General features: G+C 39.6%; 1 long non-coding RNA gene across 1 annotated transcript; it reads left to right on the top strand.

The window, feature by feature from the left end:
* Positions 1 to 218: 218 nt before the first annotated feature.
* Positions 219 to 4,630, top strand: LOC133755043 (uncharacterized). Its single transcript, XR_009865359.1, has 3 exons — positions 219 to 1,571; positions 3,617 to 3,755; positions 4,087 to 4,630. It is a non-coding gene; the product is annotated as an uncharacterized LOC133755043 (long non-coding RNA).
* The last annotated feature ends 17,488 nt before the right edge of the window (positions 4,631 to 22,118 follow it).

The raw sequence follows: 22,118 nt of genomic DNA, 5'->3' as shown, positions 1-22,118 counted from the left end.
TTGTGTTATGTGTGTATTCATATTGTATGTCTATATGGGAAAATTTACTTTGAGCTCTGTCTTAATTGGTTTATCAAGGAAGGATTGCTCATAAATTTAATAGCTAAAATTAATTGAAGATACATTTGATTCATCTGACCTGAATCTCTTTGTCAGATGCTTTAAATTTGTTGATAGAAAGGACTAAAAAATGTTTTATGTTTCTGTTTGTTGTTTAAACAAGCCACATCATGTTAGATATTTAAGATATATTTAAATACATGTATTCTTAAAATTTATAGAAGGCATTGGACCTACAGTAAATATTTTATAGGCTATTATTTAATGGTTAAAACCACTTGTTAATATTCCATTTGACATTGTCAGTGGGCATTCAGGCAAGCCTGACTTGCTCCCACATTTCTCTATTCTCTTTAAGATGGGACACTGACTCTGTCCTGAGGGATTCCTCAGGATGTAGTTTGATTTTTAGATCTTATGAAAGGAGTGACTAACATGTTCTGTGTAACAGCATAGCCAAAATGAGAGCTTAAATCATAATTTCATGGCTGGACTTACTTCACCATGGGATCCCAAATTCCCTTGGGCTAGATGGTGAAAGTGGCATCTTAAGTTTAAAAGTGACTGTATTTGATTGCATTAAGTTTTAAGTTGGTCATGTAGGAGGCACTAATTGTTAAAGTGATCATATCAATAGAATTAATATAATTAAAGAGGAGTAAATGCTTTAACATGGGAAGCAGTCCATACAGCAGACTCATAGAATGGCAATTGCTCTAAGTAACGCTCAGTGACCTCAGAGTCATCCCTAAAGGCATTCTGATCTGGCTAAAAAGCCCACAAGAGCATTTCAGGCATGGAAAGTCAGGACACTTGTGCGAAAAGGTGTACCTACAGGGAGAGTCTCCCTGGGTGAGACTCCTGTGGAAAGAAGTGGTCATCAAAGAAGGATGTACTCTCTTCAAAGGGAGAACTTTCACTTTGCTTACATCCTTCTCTAAATATTGACTGAGTTTGTGGATTCAGAAGGCTTCCATAGCCTAGACAGCTCATGTCAAGAGCCTTGGGTGATCACTGACATCACACAAAAGAGTGTGAATTGTTAAATTAACCATAGGAGTCACTGTGCACTAACTTCCCATGCAGGACCTCAAGACTATGCTTAAAAAAACAGAGGGGAGAGTATGATACCCCCACTATTAGTGTATTAACTTTGCTCCTTTCACCATAAAGTTCTTATAGGTCTCACCCCCTGGAGAGCCACCAGCATTGAAATGCTGGAGACCTCTCACAGGTGCAACCCAATTGCCTCTGGTTTGATGGAGGGACCCAACCACCCAACAATGGAAGGGGCCTGATCCCCTCATAATGATGGGCAAAGGTTTTGCTTGTGTTTTCCAGAGATCACTCTGCAGCCTGTGTGGATAGCAGCCTGAAATGCCAAACCCTGGACCCAGTCTCTGAAAGCTCACCCTCTGACAAGCCAACTTCAGCGCCTTTCCCTGAACAAGCCATTCACAGAAAGATCCTCTTCAGATCAGCTACAGCTTAAATGGAAGGGACCTTACCAGGTGCTACTGAACATGACTACCTCAGTAAAATTAGGATTAAATGTCTACCTCTCAAGTCCTAACAGGTGTACTCAAAAGACATGCCTGATTATTCCTGTAAGCCAGAGATCTTAAGCAAAAAGAAAAGTAAAGCCTTTGCTTTCCTCACATCAAGAGTGCTGCACCTGAAGGCAGGCATGGTGTACCTGCCTCTTTTGATTCTCTGTTATTAATAATAAAACTCCTAATGTGTTCTTCTATTATAATTCTCTATACTCAAGCTAAATGGGTTTATAATGTATCACCACCCACTATCTGGGAGTCTGTAGGATGTGGTCTTTTCATCTTAAAGGGGCACTCCACTTACAATTGGTCATGTTCCAGTTTTGCTCATACTAATTAACAAACTTACATGTTCCAGAACTCAACAACTTCTGGGAGTAACTGACCATGCAGGGGACACAGACATTGGTAGTGACCAAGATTGCTCCAGCTCACAAAGAGAATTTGTTAAATGAGATAGGCAGAGACTTCCAGACCCCGGACAGGCAGGGCCTGCACTACATCCCTCATAAACAGGAAGCAGCTATAGAAGATGTGATGATTCTACACCCTTCAACATCCCTAGGATTAAGGGAATGGAGTCTCTGAAGGGGGAATGATGCAGGCAGTCATACATCATTAGACTTGAGAGCTGAAAGGCTATGACTTCATCACACTTTCCCCATGCCCCCTGCGTGATCTCATGCCCCTGCTTTCCCATATCTGTGCACCCGCCTGCCAATTACAAAGGCCTGAAACATGGTGGGCCTGATCTTTTTCCCTTTGCCCTTCTTTTCCTCCCTGCCCTTAATTCCCATGGTAGGCATTCTTCAATTTAATTTAAAGCTTATTATGGGTTGCAGCTTGTTGCCGTGCCACGCTAAGCAGAGTCACACTTGCCCTAAAACAAAGGGAGGAGATGTGGGTGATCCTGTGAGACTTTCTGCCTAGCCCATGTGGCTAGCCTGACTGATGGTGGGAGGTGGGCGCCTCAGGCACATTTCCTCCCACCCCCACCTTCTGCCAATTAGGTAAACTGTTGCTGGGAGTGGTCCAGGCCCACCTTGAAAGCTACCCTAACTATGAGACCTTTAAGGTAATTGGAGATGCATATTGGTGCCAGTTTTGGTTCTATCCTATAGAGTTAGGGTTGCCCTGAATTAGTTATGCCCCTTCTGCCTGCCCTTTGAAAGTGTACATGGTCATTAGTAAAGGTGGACATGTTCACTGAAGCCTGTCCCTGGTGCTTTCTGTGGAAGAACACCATTGCCTCACTCTCCCCAATGGTGGGGCCTCACAGGACAAGTCCACAGCTCTTGGCCTGCTCCCTGCTTGGTATGGACCCTACTGAATTTCCAGACTTTCCTTTCTCCTTTAGATAAAGCCCTCACTCTCCTATGTGTTTCTCTCACTGAATAAAAGCTTAAAAACTCAGCTTATCATCTGGTCTATTTGAGCCAGTATTCAGAATTTGTCTCTGAATTCATGGCAAGAACCCACACAGATTATTAATTTCAGAAATATTAATAAGTGCTGAAGTCTTAGGGCCAAATTATGGAGTCTTTTATTTCTAAAAGCCTATGGCTGCACAGGGGCCTGTGCTCTCCAAATCATACTGCCCTGATAGAGCTCAAGGGTAAGCTTCAAAAGGCCAAAACCATATCTTGTTGAAGTTAATTACAAAGCCAAGCGTTTGTTACAGGAGCTAGAGCAAGCAACATTATGCTTATTTCAGGGGCATTAACCAGTTTCCCAGTACTTAGTGTAAATAAACTTACAAAAAACCTTTCACAAGACTAGTTTTTGAGTAGCTAGCATTTGCGGGACTGGTTACAAAAAAATATAGGACAATCAGGGACAAAATGGAGTGACTCTGGTCAGGCCATAGCTCATTTGCACTTGAAAATCAGTAAAATGTAGCCCAAGGTTCTGCAGCTCCTCCTGCATGGACCCAGAGGCCCCTCTGACTTTGACCACCTTGACCTCAGCATAACCCCAGCAGGGCTCCCCATTCTCTGTTACAGGAAACTGGGTTGCCAGCGTCACTGCAGAGAACAAGAACAGTCCCACAGTGACAGAGGTGGAGCCTGGAGCTGGAGTCTCTACAAGCGGCAAGGACCCATGGCAGTGTGGCCAGGAGTTCCCCAGGTCTCACAGAGGACAGTGAGTATGCCTCTGGTGGACTTCTTGTTGCAGGCAGAGGATTGTTCACCTGCAATCCTCACTTCAGGACTGGTTACTATGTGAATCATGCTGGCTGTGAGGCCTTAGCCCCATGCAAAACTTGGCTCATCCCTTGGCTGCCTAGAATTAATCTCAGACATGGCCAAGCAGACTCCACAGCACTGCTCAGTGCATGGCATGGCCTCTGTCAGTGAGGATAGTGTCAACATAAAGAAGCCACACCACTGCCCCTGAGCCAAGCACCCAAATCACTTGTCTGTCCCAATGTCTGAACACCAGCCTGTTTTCAAAATCAATTTCATTGTGACAGGATGAAGAAGTCAATAAAACTGGAGAAAAAGATTCTACACACTTTTCAAAAGATAAAGAGGAAGAATACATCTGGACTAATCCATAATGCAAACATTATACAACTGCAATGATTGAAGAAATCAAATTTCCACATGAGCAATAATATAAAAAATCAAACTAAATTTTGAAACAGGATATTCTTCAATAGGTGAATGTATGAGTAAACTGTGTTGTGTCTGAGAGACCTCAGCCTGGATGAAGGCGCAGCTATTTTAGAATAGGCCTCCATCTTGTAATTCAGGCCTGACCGAGCCCTGAACCCTGAAGCTCATGAAAGAAAAAATAAATAAATGAACTCCCCTTGCAATAAACCCCACCTAGCAACAGCCAATCAGCAGCTAGCAGGGAGATACCTAAAGTTTCAGGTGTCTTTTCAGGCACTTAAGGTAATTGATAATATCCTGAGACCCTGCAGTTTGGCAAGTACACCATAGTGGCTCTGACCCTATACTTTAGCCAATCATTTTTTTTTTTACTTTTTGACAGGCAGAGTGGACAGTGAGAGACAGAGAGAAAGGTCTTCCTTTGCTGTTGGTTCACCCTCCAATGGCCGCTGTGGCTGGCATGCTGCGGCCAGCACACCATGCTGTTCCAATGGTGCCAGCCTGAGTAGTAGTTTTACCATTAATTCACATAGTACAACACACTGAGGACAGAGATCCTACATGGGAAGCAGGTGTACAGTGATTCCCATTGTGGATTTAACAATTGACAGTCAGTAATCACCCAAGGCTCTTATCTTGAGTTGCCGAGGCTATGGAAGCCTCTTGAGTTCACAAATTCCAACCTTATTTAGATAAAGCCATAATCAAAGTGGAAGTTCTCTCCTCCCTTCAGAGAAAGATATCTCCTTTGATGGCCCGTTCTTTCTGCTGGGATCTCACTCACAGAGATCTTTCATTTAGCAACCTGGTTATTTTCAAAGTAACAAGCTGATATAAGTGCATATGAAAATGCAAAGAATCTAGGATAGCCAAAATAACTGAAAAAATAATAAAATCAAAGGGATGATGATTTTTAAGTGTTATAAATTTATACTAATCTAAAGTATGCTGTTGTCATACAGAAAGCCAGACAGATGAATGGAACACAAAAGAGGTTCCAGAGAAGATCCAAACACAGTGAACAGGTTTTCTACAGAGGCACTATCACAGTGCAGGGGAGAAAGTATAGCCTTTTCAACACATGGTGTTAGCACAATGAGATACTAATTTCCAATAAAATAGCTTCTATTTACAAAATTGAAAAGAAAATATGCCACAGATCTAACTGTAGTACTGAAAACTACAATACTTCCAGAAAAAAAAAATCATAGAAGAAAATTTTTTTCACTTTAAGTTAGGCAAAGATTTCCTAGATACAAGAAAAAATTAAAATCTATAATTGAGTACAGGGATAATTAACACTTAATCAAAGCCTAAAACTTCTTTTCTTCAAGATTTATTTATTTATTTGAAAGGCAGAATTACAGAATGGCAGATGCAGAGAGAGAGAGAGAGAGAGAGAGAGAGAGAGAGAGAGATCGTCCATCTGCTGGTTCACTCCCCAGATGGCCACAATGACCAGAGCTGGGCTGATCTGAAGTCAGGAGGCAATAGATTCTTCTGAATTTCCCATGTGGGTGTAGGAACCCAAGCACTTGGGCCATCTTCTACTGCTTTCCCTGGCTATAACAGTGAGCTTGATCAAAAGTGGAGCAGCCAGGACTCAAAGTCATACCCATATGGAATGTTAGCGCTGCAGGCAGCAGCTTTACCCACTATGCCATAGCATGGCCCCAAAAACTTCTTTTCAAAATACTGTCTAAAGAATGAAAGTCAGAGCAAAAAAAAATCCTTTAAAAATATACTGAGACCAGCTTTGTGGCATAGTGGGTAAATCTTCTGCCTAGAGTACCGGCATCCCATATGTGCACCGGTTTGAGTACCAGTTACTCAACTTCTGATTCAGCTCTCTGCAATAGCCTGGGAAAACAGTAGTAGATGACCCAAATCCTTGGACCCCTGCACCCTCATAGGAGATCCAGAGGAAATGCTTGGCTCCTGGCTTTGGATAGGCACAGTTCTGGCCATTGCAGCCAACTGGGGAGTGAATTAGCAGTTGGAAGACCTCTCTCTCTCTGCCTCTCCTTCTCGCTCTGTGCAACTCTGGCTTTCAAGTAAATAAATAAATCTTTTTTTAAAAAAAAGAAAAAGGAAAAATATACCTGATAAATTAAATTTTATAGTGTAATACATAAGATGCCAACAAAACAATGCTTAATTCTAAAATAGTAAGCATGTTAGAAATAGTTCACCACAGAAGACAGGAAAGGGAGCTGTTGTTTAATAATGGGTTGAGCCATCTCCTACAATACTGGGATTCTATATGAGTGCTGATTTGAATTCTGGCTGCTATACTTCCAAACCAGTTATATTAATGCTTCTGGGAAAGCAGCAGTGGATTCCACACATATTCTGACCCCCTGGCACATATGTGGGAGACTGATATGCAGTGATCCTCACCAGGTAATCAGCAAGCCCTGAGTAGATGCAACTTCCCACAGTGACTGCCCAAAGCCCCAGCCACACCCTGAGCCCTCCCACACAGCATCAGTGTTCTCACAGTCCCAGCACACAAGCCTCCCACAGTCATGGGCACCCAGCCCTCCATCAGTTCCCCCCACCAAATTCAAGTTTCTCTGCTCTGCTGTTTGCTGGGTGTACAGACACTGGTGTATCTATTACATATGTCCAAAATGATGCCTGCTCTCTATCAGCTTATTACAGAATGCCAGTTTCAGGGTGATCAGGGAGACAGAAACATGACAGGTACACTGTCCTACCTAGGGCTCCTAGCTGGATTCCCACCAGGATCTTTCTGCAACTTTATCACCAGTGGCTTGGGATGCTCCAGTCTGGTCTCACTTCCTGAGCTGCTGCTGAGGTTCTTGGCTGCTGGGTTTCTGAGTTGTGCATGTCCACACCCTGCACATGGTCCACAGTGTCCCTCTAATTTGTGTGGAGTTTCCTCTGCCATTTTTTCCCTAACTCTTCCTTGAGACTGTACTCTCTCCAGTTTTTTCATACTATCTTCTACAGCAGTAAGCTCCCTCTATTCCTCCATCTTAATCCAATCCTTGATTTATTTTTTCTCAAGAAATTCATTATCTGTTCAATTACTCATCTGTTCAATTGTTTATTATTGGGTTCAGCAAATACTTACTGAACAACCAATGCATGTCCTAATAGTCATGGTGGAAAGAGACATGGCTTTTAAATTTTAAAATTTTATATAAAAAATGATAATCTGTGATAGATTGCCAATATTTTATTTTCTAAAGTACATATACCAAGTCTTCTCATTTTCCCTAGAGTATAAACAACTATTATACAGTACCCTGAAAAATCATAGCTGTTTATGATAACAGGGTCAATGACACTGTCATATATATAATGCTAAGGAATGGCTAAATTTCATCTTTCAAATTGCTTTTATTGGATGCATGCTTGTGAGAACACTACTAGAAAGGCTTCACCCTAAACTCATTTTCCCAACCGCACCTCCCTCCCTACAAACTGCCCTCTCTAACTTGGATTCTGTATCATCTTCACTCTCTGAAAAAGAATGCACCTGCCAACTAATGTGAAGAGCAAATCACTTCATCTCCTGTTTAGATGCTGCTTTTTGGACACTTGTGTGCTTCTACCTCCAAAAACAGCCACTCTTTCATTCAACGGTCACTGTTATGTCCTTCAACAAATAGGCACTAAAAAAAGACAAGAAGAATCCTACACTTCATGGGTTTTGTGTCTTCCCAGAGCCTGTAGATTACAATTCTCATGGCTAAGGTCACCAAGGAGTTGGATCAAGACAGACAGCATAGAGTTCCCTATTAAAAAAAAAAAAAGGTCAGGTCTTCCTCTAACACATTTGTGTTAGCCAATGAAAATTTGTTAGATTATTAGATCAGCTACTTACTACATTAGGACAAAGAGATAACATAGCATCATGGAACGAATAAGAAAATGAACCTAGGGTGCTGCTATTTTTTCCTTTTTTCGTGGAGGCAGCTGGCAGTTTGAGGAAGAGAAGAGTTTGGACAAGAGTGCAAGCTCTGAACCAGCAAAAGCCAACCCTAGCTGAAAGAGTGATGGTCCACACCAAAAGTTCTTGCTTTCCAAAATTCAGAAACAAGCTTCCCAGAAACTGAGATGCCCCAGGAAGAAAAGACAGCTAAAGAATCCAGTTAGGTTGACTCCAATGAGACAAGAAGAGAAACACATTTTTCAACATGATGCTTGAAGTATGCTCTCCATCTCATGAAGCATCTGTCCAGGGTCTGGTGCCCTTTTGGTAAACTTCCCCCCTAGCTGAACTGTAGCCATCATCATTCATCAGCTGGCCTCTACTCTGTTCAGCAGCACTGAAGCCTATACCCTATCCCCAAGCCCTACTTCAAAATCCTCAGCTTCTGTAGCTGGATGGACCAGAGAGACTGGTAAGCCAAACTCGAGTGAAGACAAGGCACAATAACAAGAAATATGGAGAAGTGTGTAATTCAGGTTTGAGTAGTAGAGACAACATGTACTTAACTAACCAGTCTTGGTTCCAATCCAGGTCCTGCAATATGTTAGTCTGTCATAAGACTTTGAGCCAATGATCTTGCTCCTCAGCATCTGTCTCCTCATCTGCAGAGATAAAACGCCGACTTTGCAGAGCTACTATGAAATTTAAATACATAAGAAGGGCCGGCGCCGCGGCTCATTAGGCTAATCCTCCGCCTTGCAGCGCCGGCACACCGGGTTCTAGTCCCCGTCGGGGCACCGATCCTGTCCCGGTTGCCCCTCTTCCACGCCAGCTCTCTGCTGTGGCCAGGGAGTGCAGTGGAGGATGGCCCAAGTGCTTGGGCCCTGCACCCCATGGGAGACCAGGAGAAGCACCTGGCTCCTGCCATCAGATCAGAGCGGTGCGCCGGCCGCAGCGTGCCTACCGCGGCGGCCATTGGAGGGTGAACCAACGGCAAAAGGAAGACCTTTCTCTCTCTCTCTCTCACTATCCACTCTGCCTGTCAAAAAAATAAATAAATAAATAAATACATACATACATTGAAGTTGGCCTTCTTTATTAAAAGACAATCCGAAATGCACGTGAGGTAAATAAATAAATACATACATACATACATTGAAGTTGGCCTTCTTTATTAAAAGACAATCCGAAATGCACGTGAGGCAAGAATTTGATTTTACTAGACACAAATCCTACAGTATAACTCTGAGAATATAAAAAATCAAATCTGAATAACATATAGAAGCTACTTTGATGCAACAAAATATACATGCACGTGTAACAGTTGTACAAATTCCCAGCTTAGGAAATCAGAATTATCTAAACAAAACAGATGTTAATAACCAAAATGTATGATGAGTTCTGCTCATTTCTTCACCACAAATAAAGACCTTCCAGGATGAAATCAATGTCCTCATTTGCTTTCTCTAAGTTTGGGGGTGGTTAGGATCACTTCATTGGCCTCCTGAGGTTTCCAAGGCAACTGTTAGGGTAATTCTCAAAAGGAAAAGAACACCAATCTGTGGCAACTATTCTAGAGACATTCATACGGTAATAGGCATTATTACTAGAAATGCAGTGCTCTCAACAGCAGCTATCTCCTTTGGATAATTTACTACATACAAAGCTCTAAGTAGGTAAACTTACACTTCTGCATAAAAAGTAATAATTATTACTACAAGAAACCATCAGAACTATAAAATTAATTTCATGAAAGTGAATTACAAAACCTAAAGCCCAAATTTGCAGCATAACCCAGTATTGTCTTGCCAAAAAAAAAAGTTAATTCTCTCTTTACCTAATATATACTAAACTGATCTTCTGTATACAAAGAGAATTGAAAATGAATCTTTACATGAATGGAAGGGGAAAGGGAGCGGGAAGGGGGAGGATTGCGGGCGGGAGGGAAGTTATGGGAGGGGGGAAGCCATTGTAACCCATGGGCTATACTTTGGAAATTTCTATTCATTAAATAAAAGTTAAAAAAAAGTTAATTCTCAACTGTCTACACCTAAGAAATTCCCACAGCTGCCTCATGTCATCCTTTTCCAGGAGTCCTAGGGAGGAAAAGAAATAGGTAAATTATATTCAGAATGTCCTTATTGTTTCTGTTTACTACCACATAAATTTATGATAGGTCAACTTTCAGTTCAGCATTTCAGTGTTCAGTTGTTCTAGAATATTTCATTTGTGGAGCAGGTATGTAACCTAGAAGTTAAGATGCCTGCATCCCATGTTAGAGTACCTGGGTTTCATTTCTGGCTCTAGAACCTGACTCAAGCTTCCTGATAATCCAGATCCTGGGAGACAGATAACTGCTCTTGCTACCAACCTAGGAGGCCTTGATTGAGTGCTTTTCTGCTGACCTAACCCCAAGTGTTTAGGCACTCATGGAGTGGACATGAAGAGTTTAGCTCTTTCATTAAATTCCTATCTCTTTGTCTCTATGTCTTCCAAATTTAAAAAATGACAGTAATTCTATTTCTGAGTCATTTAATAAAGAATCACATCTAACCATGAACTATAAAGCAATTGAAGTTCTAAACAGAATTATTTTTAAATTTTTTATTTACATAAGGTGAACAAATTCCATGCATTTCATATGTACAGATTTAGGAGCATAGTAATACTTCCCACCAACTCTCTCGCCCTTGCTCCCATATTCCCTCTTCCTTCTTTTCTTAATTTTTCTTTTAATTTTTACAATGACATACTTTTAAAACTCCATGAAGTAAAGAATTCACTAGATATCAAGTAGGAAAACCACTGTTCTTCAAGAGTATAGACAAGCGCAGTAAACCATATTCACATTTTAAAGTCTCAATTTTGCTAACATATGTATATTTTGTCACAGTAAATTTATAAAATATGTTTCAAGATTTGTACTGCCTACACATGCAAACAAAAGTATATAGAATAAACACAGCCTTCTCTACCAGATCACTTAAAGCACTGTAAAAACATATTGTAGTTGATTAATTTTTAAAAGAAAACTTCTTAGAATTCCACATTCCTCAATTATCACCAACTTTTCTATTGCCTTTCTTATTAAAAATGTTTTAAGTTCTCTGAATTTAACCATATCAGTCAAAATTCTATAGCAACCATCTATTGAAATGGTTCCTTAACAAATTCAATTATCAGCTACCTATAAAGCATTCAAGGTCATTGATATAGTAAAATGTTTTCTTGCTATGACCCAGGGAAGATACAATCCTGGTTTATTTCCAGAAAAGTTATCACTGCAAACATTTTTGCAAAAGAAAATGAAGGATTTAGTTTACCTTTTTTATCCTGATCACATGAACAGTTTTCATCATTCACTTGTAGCAGACTCCTGCATTAAAATCAATTAACTGAGTATTTCATTTTAAAAAAAAAAACAATGAAGAAAAGCAATTAGCCTACTAATATAGACTGCATCTGTTGGTGAACTAAAGGTAGATATTTCTTGCCTCTGGAAACATTTTTGAGGTAAACTTGATAGGATTTGTATACAGACAAGAGAGGAGTTGTGAAAGAGAGATTAATCAAGAATTGCACTGTGGGCCAGTGCTGTGGTTCACAAGGCTAATCCTTCGCCTGCAGTGCCAGCAGCCCAGGTTCTAGTCCCAGTTGGGGCGCCGGTTCTGTCCTGGTTGCTCCTCTTCCAGTCCAGCTCTCTGTTGTGGCCCGGGAGTGCAGTGGAGGATGGCCCAAGTGCTTGGGCCCTGCATCAGCATGGGAGACCAGGAGGAAGCACCTGGCTCCTGGCTTCAGATCAGCGCAGCACACCAGCCGTAGTGGCCATTTGGGGGGTGAACCAATGGAAGGAAGCCCTTTATCTCTGTCTCTCTCTCTCACTGTCTATAACTCTCTCTCTCTCTGTCTCTCTCTCTCACTGTCTATAACTCTCTCTCTCTGTCTCTCTCTCTCACTGTCTACTCTGCCTGGCAAATAAATAAATAAATAAATAATTGCATTGTGGATCTCAGCACAGCAACTGCAGAAGTTGCCATTAACTCATGTAGGGAAGACTACCTAAGGGAAATGTATGAGAAAGAATAACATTAGTAATATATTGGACCTGTTGGGATTTAAATACACAATAGATAATCAAAGAGAGGTCTCAAGTAGGCAGTGTGATATACCGATCTGAAATTAAGGAGGGGTTCCTGTGCTGGAGATACAAATTTGGAAACCATTAGTGCAAACAAAGATGTAAAAGTAATTAGAAAGAATATCAAAGATTGAGCTTTACAGCACTTCTGTTTAAAAGGGGGGAGATGAGAAAAAATCAAAAGAAACAGGCTGTTATGGATACACTAGAAAAGCAATAGGAAAACTAGGTGAGTGATAGTTTTAATGCTTATTTCAGAATATTTTTGAGTGATAATGACCAGCATTTTCTATTTTTGATTTTTGAATGACAGCCATTCTAACTGGGGTGAGGTGACACCACACTGTAATTTGTATTTGCATTTCCCTGATGACAGTGATTCTGGAGTTTTTTCATCTGTCTGTTGGCCTTTCTTTTTTTAAAAAGATTTATTTATTTATTTCAAAGTCAGAGTTACACACAGAGAGAAGGGGGGGCTTCCACCCACTGATTCACTCCCCAAATGGCTGCAATGGCCAGAGCTGAGCCAGTCCAGAGCCAGGTGCCAGGAGCTTCTTCTGGGTCTCCCATGTGGGTGCAGGGGCCCAAGGACTTGGGTCATCTTCTACTGCTTTCCTGGGCCATAGCAGAGAGCCAGATCAGAAGTGGAGCAGCTGGGAGTTGAACAAGCACCCATATGGAATACAGGTATTGCAGGCGGTGGCTTTACCTGCTATGCCACAGTGCTGGCCCCATGTTGGCCCTTTTTATTTCATCCTTTGAAAATGCTTGTTCTTGCCCTTGGCACATTTTTAACTGGATTATTTTGTTGTTGTTGAGTTTCTGGAACTCCTTATATATTCTTGATATTAATCCTTTATTGGATGCATAGTTTTCAAATATTTTCTCTCATTGTTTTGATTACCTTTTCACTTTGTTAATTATTTTCTTTTTTGTGAAATAATTTCTTAGATTGATGTAATCACATTAGTCTATTGGTGTTTGTTTTATTACTTGTGCTTCATTGCTTAGGCCAATAGCCTTTCCCCTATGTTGTTCATCAGTAATGTGAGGGTTTCAGGTATTAGATTTAGATCCTTGATCCATTGTGAGTTGATTCTTGTATAGGGAGTAAGATATAGGTTTGATTTTGAACTACAACAGTGGAAATCCAACTTTCCAAACATCATTTATAGAAGAGACAGAATTCATTTCTAAAATATTTATTTATTTATTTAAAAGACAGAGATATGGTGGGGGAGGAAGAGAGACAAAGAAAGAGATTTTCAGTCTGCTGGTTCTCTCCCCAAATGTCAGGGCTGGGCCAGGTAAACTACAGAAGCACAGAGCTCCTTCTGAGTCTCTCACATGGGTGCAGGGACCCAAGGTGCATTAGAACAAACATGGATTGGAAGTGGAGCAGCTGAGGCTTGAACCAGCACCCATATGGGATGCAGAAAGTGCAGGTGGAAACTTGACATTCTATGCCCCAGAGCCAGCCCAGAAGCAGCTGAATTTTATCAAACTTTGAAGGAAGAACTGATCCCCATTCTTAAATTATTCAAAACAATTGAAAGGGATAAATCTATTCTTTGAGACAAGAATTAGCTCAATTACAAAAGCACAGAGATGCAATAAATAAGAACTATATACCAATATCCATAATGGACATAGATTCAAAATCCTCAACAAAATGGTATGAAATACATCAATAAAACCATCAATAATACATCAATGAGACCCCAAGTAGAATTTATTCAAGGGATTCAGGGGTAGTTCAACATATGCTAATAAATATGTTATTTAAAATCAATAAAATGAAAGATAAAGCCATTTGATTTTCTCTATAGAGGCAGAGAACCATTTGATAAAATGACATCCTTTCATGATAAAAACCCTTAAAATTCGGGATAGAAAAAGCATACATTGACACAATCAAAGCAATATATAACTAAACCACAGGCAGCATCATACTGAATGAGGAAAAGCTGTGAGAAATTTCACTAAGTCTGGAACCAAAGATGGCCATTTTCATTATTATTTTTCAGTAGATTTCTGAAAGTTTTAGTCAGGTATTAGGCAAAAAAAATCAAAGTGATACAAATTGGAAAGGAGGAATTCCAATTATCCCTGTTTGCAGATAATATAATCCTTTATATACAGGAACCAAAAGACTCCACTAAGAGACTATTAGAACTCATAATAGAATTAAGAAAATTTTCAGGATGTAAAATCAACACACAAAAAACCAGTGTCTTTCTTATACATGAACAATTCTCTGACTGAGAAAGAACTGTAAGATTAGGCCCATTCACAGTAGCAAAAAAAAAAAAAAAAAAAAAAAAAACCTTGGGTTAAATTTAATCAAGAATGTGAAAGATCTCTACAATGAAAATTACAAAACCTTAATTAAAGAAACAAAAGACATAAAAATGGGAAAAATCTCTCATGTTCATAGATTGGAAAAAGTAATATCAAAATGTCCATACTACCCCAAGTAATTGATAGAGTCAAAGCAATCAAATCAAAATATCAAGGACATTCTTCACAATTATAGAAAAAACTGATTTTAAAGTTCATATGGAAAAAAAGAAGACCCCAATTACTCAATTTTAAGCAGAAACGAAGCTGGAGGCATCAGAATACCAGATTCCAAGACATAATCGTGGTCTGCTGTAATCAAAACTGCCTAGTACTGGAACAAAAATAGACATGTAAACAAATGGGACAGAATAGAAACACCAGAAATGAACATAAACATTGACAACCAACTAACATTTGACAAATGAGCTAAAATAACTCCCTAGATGCAAATATTTTGGAAGACAAATGAGGAAGCTATTTTGGAGAAGAGTTTTCTGTTGAGAACAATACTACTGGCAGGTTATATTAAATGACATTGAAGAAATGACCTCTAATTTTATAAAAGTAACTGTCAACCTTGAGAGAACAAATTGTGAATGGTCAGGGGAGTGGAAATTACTGGAATGAGTTAAGGAGTAACGGAAAAGGATATTTGAGACAATGCGTAAAGAGTCCTTTCACAGTCATCATTGCTGAGTGACATAATCATACACAATCTAATTTTACTTTATCTGAGTTTTCTAATCCTTAAATAATGGTTAGAAATTATATTGGCAATACTTCAAAGCTTTTAAACTATGAAATGAATATATAGCAGTAAAAGACAGATCAAGGTACTAAATGATACACATCTAAAGCTGAAGAATAAAATGACTTCTTCAAAATTCCCAAATATGTATAATGTATACTATTTATCATCTTGCTTAGATTTATAGATACCATAAAATGTTTGAAAATCTTAAAGACTTGGTAATTCTAACCTAGTCAAATATAAAATTTCTTAATCATATTTAAATTTTGAATTACTTACAAAATAAAAGAAAAAAAGCAGAAAGAAACCTTATTTTTTAATTAAAGATTTGAAAGTTTTATTTGAAGTTCCACTTGAAAAATGTGGGGTGGCACACATTGGTATCTGTAAAATGGGTAATAACATGCATGCAAGATATTCTGAAAAAAAAAAGATTCACCTCTTTTTGTAAATAAAGATTCATTGGAAATCAACCACATCTATTTACTTAAATCCCTTTAACTCAGGAACCTCATAGTACAAATGTTCTCAGATGTTGTCACAGGCTTGTTCTAGCTTTACTTGCAGCTTTGTATAGAGAATAATAATTCATTTTTAAAAGATTTTATTTATTTGAGAGTTAGAGTAACAGACAGTGAGAAGGAGAAACAGAGAGATAGATCTTCTGTCCACTGGTACACTCCCTAGATGGCCACTGCAGCTGGAGCTGTGCCGATCTGAAGCCAGGAGCCAGGAGCTTCCTCTGGTCTGCCAATGGGTACAGAGGCCCAAGGACTTGGGCCATCTTCTACTGCTTTCCCAGGCCACAGCAGAGAGCTGGATTGGAAGTGGAGCGGCCGAGACCTGAATCGGCACCTATATGGGATGCCAGCGCTTCAGGCCAGGGCATTAACCCACTGCGCCACAGTGCTGGCCCTGAGAATTATAATTCTTAAAAACATAGAGCTGCTGAAAACCCAATGAGAGCATTTCAGGCATGGAAAGCAAAGACACTGTGGCAAAAAAATGATCTACATGAAGAATCTCTGTGAGTGAGGGGCCATCAAAGAAGGATGTACTTTTCTCTTAAGGGAGGAGAGAACTTCCACTTTGCTTATGGCCTTGTCTCAATACTGACGGAGTTTGTGGACTCAAAATGCTTCCATAGCCTTGGCAGCTCCTAACAAGAGCCCCAGGTGATCACTGACATCATAAATAAGAGTGTCAATTGGGAGGTGGAGCCAAGATGGCGGAATAGTGAGGGCACGCACCAATAGTCCGGGAAAAGATAGTTTAATAAAAGTGGAGTTACTATAGCCTAAGGAAAAGGCTCAGGAAAAAAATTGCAGAGGAAACTCTTCCAGCTCTAGTGGATGTGACACAGAGGACCTACAGGGAAAGCAAGGTCACCCACCGTGTGGAAGCCGAGCTGTGGGAGCCAAGCCACAGAGTCTGCATGCCAGCGCTGGAAGGGGAGGTGAGACAAAAAACTCGGTAAGCCGAGACATTGGTGGGGAAAGGCAAAAAGAGCCTACAGGGAATTAGGCCTGAAGCCACACTGGGGAAAGTTCAGCAGGCTGACTGGAGGAGAGAAAAAAATGAATAAATAAGGGAAACCGGCCTGGACACTTGCCTCTCTCACCATTCACCTTACAAAGCCGAGAAAGACAAAGAGCAGGTGCCATTTTGCATATGTAAAGTGGCACCTGCCATTAGCCAAGCAGAAAAACCTGACTCTGGTGAGAAGAAATAACAGGAGGTTAAGGCCTAATGAAAGTGTGGAGCTAACAAACTGAGACTGTGAAAATCTGAGGGGGGGTGAGAGAACTCAGCATGTACACAAACTCGGTAACCTGGGCAAACTAGTGAGAGAATGCTGAGAAATTTGAGACCACACTGAGTGCTGCATAAACTCTTTGTGTGGTCCCAGGGGTAGAGCAGATGAATACCCATGGGGTCAGATTTCATACATCAACTACCCTCAATTCCACTCAGCTATGTGGAATTACTTCTCAACTGAGTCAAAAGAGAGAGAGAGAGAGAGAGAGAGAGAGAGAGAGAGAAGAGAGAGAGAGAGCCAGCAAGAGAACAATCTATGTGAGTCACCTTTGGCACACCCTTAACCCTGAAGAACCAAACAGAGCTCTCTGGCCACTCCCATCACAGCCTCTAAGGATCTATCAAAAGCAGACAGTCCACTTAATCTAGAGTCATAGTATAATGAGAAAAAAACACCACAGCAAAGAAACCAAAGAATATCTCCAATATGATAAACAACAAATGCAGAAACTGAGGTAACAAGAACAAAGAAGACACTATGACGCCTCCAAATGAAAAAGACACCCCAATTCAAGATTATGAAGATGAAGAGATAGAGGAAATGCAAGAAGCGGATCTCAAAAAATTGATAAGAACATTAAGAAGTTCTCAAAAACAAATTCTTGAACTACAGAAATCCTTAATGGACAAGATAGAAAATCTCTCACGTGAAAATGAAATATTAAGGAGGAATCAAAATGAAATGAAACAACTAGTAGAACATGAAACTGTGAAAGTGACAAGAAATCATAATGAAATGAAGAATTCAATAGATCAAATGACAAACACATTAGAGAGCCTTAAAAACAGAATGGGTGAAGCAGAAGGGAGAATATCAGACTTAGAAGACAGAGAACGGGAAAGGAAAAAGTCAAATCAAAGAAAAGAAGAGGAAATTAGAAATCTAAAAAATACTGTGAGGAATCTAGAGGATACTATTAAAAAACCTAACATTCGGGTTCTAGGAGTTCCTGAAGGCATGGAGAGGGAGAAAGGAGTAGAAGGCCTTTTTAGTGAGATACTAGCAGAAAATTTCCCAGGTTTGGAGAAGGACAGAGACATCTTAGTACAGGAAGCTCATAGAACCCCTAAACATGACCAAAAGAGATCCTCACCAGGACACGTTTTAATTAAACTCACTACAGTGAAACATAAAGAAAAGATTCTAAAATGTGCAAGAGAGAAACATCAGATTACTCTCAGAGGATCTCCAATTAGACTCACAGCTGACTTCTCATCAGAAACCCTACAAGCTAGAAGGGAATGGCGAGATATAGCCCAGGTACTAAGAGAGAAAAACTGCCAGCCCAGAATATTATATCCTGCAAAGCTCTCATTTGTGAATGAAGGTGAAATAAAGACCTTTCACAGCAAACAGAAATTGAAAGAATTTGTCTCAACTCATCCAGTCCAGAAAAAGATGCTTAAAGATGTGTTACACACAGAAACACAGAAACACAGTCATCAATATGAAAGAAGGTAAAGGAAGGAAACCTCACAGCAAAAAATCACAGGATTCTCAAAGCATGTATTAGAAAATATCTTTGGCAAATGGCAGGGCAAAGTTACTCCTTATCAATAGTCACATTGAATGTTAATGGCTTGAACTGTCCAGTTAAAAGACACCGATTGGCTGATTGGGTTAAGGAACAAAACCCATCTATTTGCTGTTTACAAGAAACACATCTTCCCAACAAAGATGCATACACACTGAAAGTGAAAGGCTGGAAAATATATATACCATGCCAACAGAAATGAAGAGCGGGCATAGCCATCTTAATATCGGACAACATAAACTTTACCACAAAATCTGTTAGGAGAGACAAAGAGTGGCACTATTTAATGATTAAGGGATCCATTCAACAGGAAGATATAACGATTATCAATGTATATGCACCTAATTACAGGGCACCAGTTTATTTAAACGATTTGTTAAGGGACCAAAAGGGAGACTTAGACCCCAATACAATAGTACTTGGAGACTTCAATACTCCACTCTTGGAAATAGATCAACAGGGCAGAATATCAACAAGGAGACAGTAGATTTAAATGACACTATAGCTCAAATGGATCTAACAGATATCTACAGAACATTTCATCCTATATCTAAGGACTTTACATTCTTCTCAGCAGTACATGGAACCTTCTCTAGCATTGACCACACACTATGCCATAAAGCAAGTCTCAGCAAATTCAAAACAATTAGAATCACACAATGCAGCTTATCAGACCATAAAGGAATGAAGTTGGAAATTAGCAACTCGGGAATCCCTAGAGCACGTGCAAACACATGGAGATTGAACAACATGCTCCTGAATGACCAATGGGTCATAGAAGAAATTAAAAGAGAAATCAAAAATTTTCTGGAAGTGAATGATGATAACAGCACAACATACCAAAACCTATGGGATACAGCAAAACCAGTGTTAAGAGGAAAGTTTATATCAATAGGTGCCTACATCAAGAAATTGGAAAGGTACTAAATAGATGAGCTTTCAATTCATCTCAAGGATCTAGAAAATATGCAGCAAACCAGACCCAATTCTAGTAGGAGAAGAGAAATAATTAAAATCAGAAAAGAAGCAGGAAAGGGGAGGGTTGTGGGTGGGAGGGAAGTTATGGGAAGTGGGAAGCCATTGTAACACATAAGCTGTACATTGGAAATTTATATTCATTAAATAAAAGTTAAAAAAAAATCAGAGAAGAAATCAACAGGATTGAATCCAAAAAAAAAAAATACAAATAATCAGCCAAATGAGGAGCTGGTTTTTTTGAAAAAATAAACAAAACTGACACCCCACTGGCCCAACTAACTAAAAAAAGAAGAGAAAAGACCCAAATCAATACAATCAGAGATGAAAAAGAAATATAACAACAGACACCACAGAAATCAAAAGAATCATCAGAAATTGCTACAAGGACTTGTATGCCAGCAAACAGGGAAATCTATCAGAAATGGATAGATTTCTGGACACATACAACCTACCTAAATTGAGCCAGGAAGACATAGAAAACCTAAACAGACCAATAACTGACACAGAAATTGAAACAGTAATAAGGCCCTCCCAACAAAGAAAAGCCCAGGGCCAGATGGATTCACTGCTGAGTTCTACCAGACATTTAGAGAAGAACTAACTCCAATTCTTCTCAAACTATTCAGAACAATCGAAAAAGAGGGAATCCTCCCAAATTCTTTCTATGAAGCCAGCATCACCTTAATTCCTAAGCCATAAAAAGATGCAACATTGAAAGAGAATTACAGACCAATATCCGTGATGAACATAGATGCAAAAATACTCAATAAAATTCTGGCCAATAGAATGCAACAACACATCAGAAAGATCATCCACCCAGACCAAGTGGGATTTATCCCTGGTATGCAGGGATGGTTCAATGTTCGCAAAACAATCAACGTGATACACCACATTAACAGACTGAAGAAGAAAAAAAAATATGAAAAAGAAATTAAAGGGATACAAATTGGGAAGGAAGAACTCAAACTATCCCTCTTTGCTGATGATATGATTCTTTATTTAGGGGACTCACAGAACTCCACTAAGAGACTATTGGAACTCATCGAAGAGTTTGGAAATGTAGCAGGATATAAAATCAACGCACAAATATCAACAGCCTTTGTATACACAGGCAATGCCACGGCTGAGGAAGAACTAAGATAAAACCCATTCACATTAGCTACAAAAACAATCAACTACCTTGGAATAAACTTAACCAAGGATGTTAAAGATCTCTATGATGAAAATTACAAAACCTTAATGAAAGAAATAGAAGAGGATGCCAAAAAATGGAAAAATCTTCAATGCTCATGGATTGGAAGAATCAACATCATCAAAATGTCCATTCTCACAAAAGCACTTTACAGATTCAATGCAATACCAATCCAGATACCAAAGACATTCTTCTCAGATCTGGAAAAAATGATGCTGAAATTCATATGGAGACACAGAAGACCTCGAATAGCTAAAGCAATCTTGTACAACAAAAACAAAGCCAGAGGCATCACAATACCAGATTTGAAGACATACTACAGGGCAGTAGTTATCAAAACAGCATGGTACTGGTACAGAAACAGATAGATAGACCAATGGAACAGAATAGAAACACCAGAAATCAATCCAAACACCGACAGCCAACTTATATTTGATCAAAGATCCAAAACCAATACCTGGAGTAAGGACAGTCTATTCAATAAGTGGTGCTGGGAAAATTGGATTTCCATGTGCAGAATCATGAATCAAGACCCATACCTTTCACCTTACACAAAAATCCACTCAACATGGATTATAGACTTAAATCTATGACCCAACACTATGAAATTATTAGAGAGAATTGGAGAAACCCTGCAAGATATAGGTACTCCCAAAGATTTCTTGGAAAATACCCCAGAAGCACAGGCAGTCAAAGCCAAAATTAACATTTGGGATTGCATCAAATTGAGAAGTTTCTGTACTTCAAAAGAAACAGTCAGGAAAGTGAAGAGGCAACCAACAGAATGGGAAAAAATATTTGCAAACTATGCTACAGATAAAGGGTTGATAACCAGAATCTATAAAGAAATCAAGAAACTCCACAACATCAAAACAAACAACCCACTTAAGAGATGGGCCAAGGAGCTCAATAGACATTTTTCAAAAGAGGAAATCCAAATGGCCAACAGATACATGAAAAAATGTTCAAGATCACTAGCAATCAGGGAAATGCAAATCAAAACCACAATGAGGTTCCACCTCACCCCATTGAGAATGGCACACATTGAGAAAACTACCCACAACAGATGCTGGAGAGGATGTGGTGAAAAGGGACACTAACCCACTGATGGTGGGAATGCAAACTGGTTAAGCCATCATGGAAGTCAATCTGGAGATTCCTCAGAAACCTGAACATAACCCTGCCATACAACCCAGACATACCACTTCTTGAAATTTACCCAAAGGAA

Source organism: Lepus europaeus, unplaced genomic scaffold (genome assembly GCF_033115175.1).
Source record: "Lepus europaeus isolate LE1 unplaced genomic scaffold, mLepTim1.pri SCAFFOLD_3_1, whole genome shotgun sequence".
NCBI lineage: Eukaryota > Metazoa > Chordata > Mammalia > Lagomorpha > Leporidae > Lepus > Lepus europaeus.
The sequence above is the reverse complement of the archived record's forward strand: the minus strand, read 5'-3'. Positions and strand labels throughout refer to the sequence as shown.